This window comes from Dioscorea cayenensis, chromosome 2 (genome assembly GCF_009730915.1).
Source record: "Dioscorea cayenensis subsp. rotundata cultivar TDr96_F1 chromosome 2, TDr96_F1_v2_PseudoChromosome.rev07_lg8_w22 25.fasta, whole genome shotgun sequence".
NCBI classification, from domain to species: domain Eukaryota; kingdom Viridiplantae; phylum Streptophyta; class Magnoliopsida; order Dioscoreales; family Dioscoreaceae; genus Dioscorea; species Dioscorea cayenensis.
Window position 1 is genome coordinate 4,508,276 of NC_052472.1, and position 3,600 is coordinate 4,511,875.

General features: G+C 40.1%; 1 non-coding gene across 1 annotated transcript; it reads right to left on the minus strand.

The window, feature by feature from the left end:
- Positions 1 to 3,139: 3,139 nt before the first annotated feature.
- On the minus strand, positions 3,140 to 3,246 carry LOC120281049. Its single transcript, XR_005542484.1, has one exon. It is a non-coding gene; the product is annotated as a small nucleolar RNA R71 (small nucleolar RNA).
- Positions 3,247 to 3,600: the final 354 nt, after the last annotated feature.

The following is a 3,600-nucleotide window of genomic DNA, read 5'->3' on the forward strand; positions in this document are numbered from 1 at the left end:
AATAGCAGCAGCAGCAGCAGAGCAGACAGCGCATAACACCGACGCTTGATGCGCCTTTACTTTTCTTTATTCCTATTTTTTGTATTTCATTTTCGTATTTTATTTTGGACTTCTACCACTCAGAAAGGATCTTTCCTCTGAGTTTATCTTTTATTTTTGCTGTCTCAAGTTACATTTCATTGCTTTATCTTTATATACTCTAGTTTATTTTGTTTTTCTTGAGCTTTACTGAACCCCCTTGTGTATACGTGCAGATGGCCTTATGAGTATGGAAATTGAGGACTAGCTAATAAGTGTTTATGTATTTGTAATATAAAGTATTCTTTTCTTACGATGAGCATTACTTTTATCAGATTTTAGCGCTAATACATGTGTATTTGTGAACTTTCGTGCGTGAAGTGTTATGGAGCCAAATAATGAAAGAAAGAAGCCAAAGTAGATTGCGATTGTACTTTGTTGATGAAGTCTTGGAGTGAATAAATAATGAAAGAAAGAAGCCAAAGTAGATTACGTGAATGTGTGCCAACCTCCATGAGCTCAAGCAATTACATGGTTTAGAGGGGCACAAAGACAGTCACATTTGTGTATTCTGATTTTTTAATGTTAGCAATATCTTCACCAATATGGCATTTTATTGAAGAAGCGATGCAATCTATGGCATAGATGTATGCCCGTTTATGTCGCCTCGATGAAAAGTGTGGATTCGGGAGTATTTTGGCTGAGTTATCATAGCAATTTATGTAGCAATTTCATCGTAGTGCTTATCGCTCACGCCCCTTAGAAAAATCATATTTCCGAAAACCCACATAGGCGTGTCAAAATTTCTCTTGCCCGTGTGGATGCCCGATTCCGCCCCTTTATAAAGCACGGGCTTGTATCAATTTGGGGATCCTTCTTTCCATCCTTTCTCTATCTTTTCACCAACTTTGGAGAGGCTTGCGACTAGTGTTTAAAGGGGCTTTGGCAAGGGTTTTGGAGTGGTTCTACGGTTTTGACACCGTGTTTCTCTTGGAAGATTGTTATTAGGGGAGCTTTCGTTGGCACCGATCCGGTGAGGTGTGCCTTAGGCTTGACAAGAGGACCTTTGGAGAAGATGAGGCTATCCACAAAAACCATCGACACCAATACCGAGGGGGTTTTTCTTATGGATTACATGTTTTTTTACTTTCGATTTCATTATTGATTGTATCTTGCTCCATGGAGAGCTAAACCCCCTAGTGGGTACTTGGACTTGTAAACCCTAGGATATTATTGTTCCATTGACCTTTTATTATGCTTTCCTTAATTGATGTCTTTAATTGAGTTCCAATCTTGAATGCTTGTTGATTGATTTTTTTCCCTTAGAGTGACACTAGGGTTGAGAGTCCATCTCAAAGTAGCCTTTATGGATGAGAGACACAACATGAGGGTTACACAAATTGGAAAGGGTTGAGATCGAGAGGTAGTGAGCGTCCCCTTCCCCTCGGTGTGATTTATCCTACCTCCATGTTCCTAGAGTTCTTTGCGGTTAAAAATAGAGTGAAGTACTAAGAGAGAAACTCACTGGGGCTTAGTTGTGTGAGCTACAGGTGAAGCATTGAAGTAATCCTTAATATATGTGGCTTAATTGCGACTAGAGATCTTTTCACTCGGACCAAAGGGTTAGATCTATATATAGAAATAGGGTCTTGCAACTATACACAATATGAGGTTTTGAGATTAAGTGATTTCTCCGCCGGGGCATACTGTAGAGTTAGTCACAGTTGACCTTAGGTTTGCGACCGTGTATTTTAGGATCTCCACGACTCGTTATGCATCAGCTATTAGACATAATAATTGGTCTTGCACTTGAAGCAATAGTCCTAGGCGGAGCAATGTCCGAGTGCCCCACTTTCTATTAATTGTCTTTCCTCTCATTTTATCGTGCCTCTCTTTCTTATTTTCTTTAGTCTTGTTCACATTGATTTTATCCACGCTATTATTGTTTCATCTTCACTTAATTAAGTAGTAATCGTTATGTTTGTATTCACTATTCCCTATGGATATAATAACCCACTCACCTGGGATTTATTACTTCGACAAACCTATGTACTTGCGGGTCACACGTAAGGGGCATTGTCACCAGCCATAGACACGGTCAATGTGTTTTACACATGGCCGTGTGTGCTCCACAACCCATTGGAACTCAACTCACAAGGAATTTAGCTCCATCAAATACACCATTAGGAGTTCAGAGGAGTATTATTTCAATTGCCCACCTCCCATTTATCATCGATTGCCCCTCCTATCTTTTATTTGCGCCTCTTTCTTCTTTTCTTATTTCTATTTGCATTAAGTCTTATTTCCATCACTATTAATTCATCCTTATTCTAATTAAATAGCATTTTTTGTGTTTCTGATCATTATTCCCTGTGGATTTGACTACCCACTCACCGGGTTATTATTACTTCGACAAACCCGTGCACTTGTGGTACACACACAAAAGAGCATTGTCAAGTTTTTGGCAACATTGCCGGGAGTAGCCATTTTAGAAACACTTTGCACTTTGCTATTTTTGCTATTCATCACTAGTTCTATTTCATATCTTCTTATTCTTCCATCATTCTGATTTGTTTTTTTTCCTTTGGTTGCAGCTCCAGGTTATAACCCGAGGAAATCCTTCGACATTGGTTGAAGGAAATCCGGACATTGAACGAAGAATTCATAGAAGGGGAAAGAACTTGTAAAAGAACAGTCTAATCAAGCTGAGATATAAGGTCAAGGGTCAGATATGGCAGAATAGAATGAGTAGTAGAGGACACTGTCCGATTATGCCAGACCCGGAGTTCTTGGCACATACTCTAGCATTGTGCGGCTACCAATTATAGCTCAGAATTTTCACCTCAAGCCAGCATTTATACAAATGTTACAGTAGTCGGCACAGTTTAATGGTTTGGCTGATGAGTATCCAAACAATCACATAGAGAACTTCTTGGAAGTGTGTGATATGCTCAAGATCAATGGTGTTACGGATTATGCTATCAAGTTGACGGCCTTCCAATTTTTTTTGCAAGGGAGAGAGAAGCAATGGCTACATTCATTACCTATAGCATCAATCACTACATGGGAGGAGATGGTAGAAGCTTTTCTTGCCTGATATTTCCCTCCCGGAAAATCTGCAAAGCTTAGGAATGAAATATCCTCTTTTGTGCAAACGGAATTGGAGTTTCTATTTAAGACATGGGATAGGTTCAAGGAGCTCCGGCGAAAATGTCCTCAACATGGGTTCCCCGAGTGGATGATCACTATAATTGGTTGAATCCTAGCACAAGCCACTTACTTAATGCTGCGGTAGGAGGTACCTTAGAGAGCGAGACCCCAGAAGAAGCTCGACATCTCATTGAAGAAATGGTTATGAACAATTATCAGTGGAATACTAGAGACAGAAAGAAGGTAGCCGGACTTTATGAGATTGACACAGTTACTTCATTGGTGGCTTAAGTGGAGTCATTGAGCAAGAAGTTAGACACTCAAACTTCTAATAGAGTGGCAGCCGTGACTAGTTGCGCAGAGTGTGGGGAGGACATGCTCCATCTAATTGACCGATTTCTATTGGTGGTACATCCTCGGTAGAACAAGTGG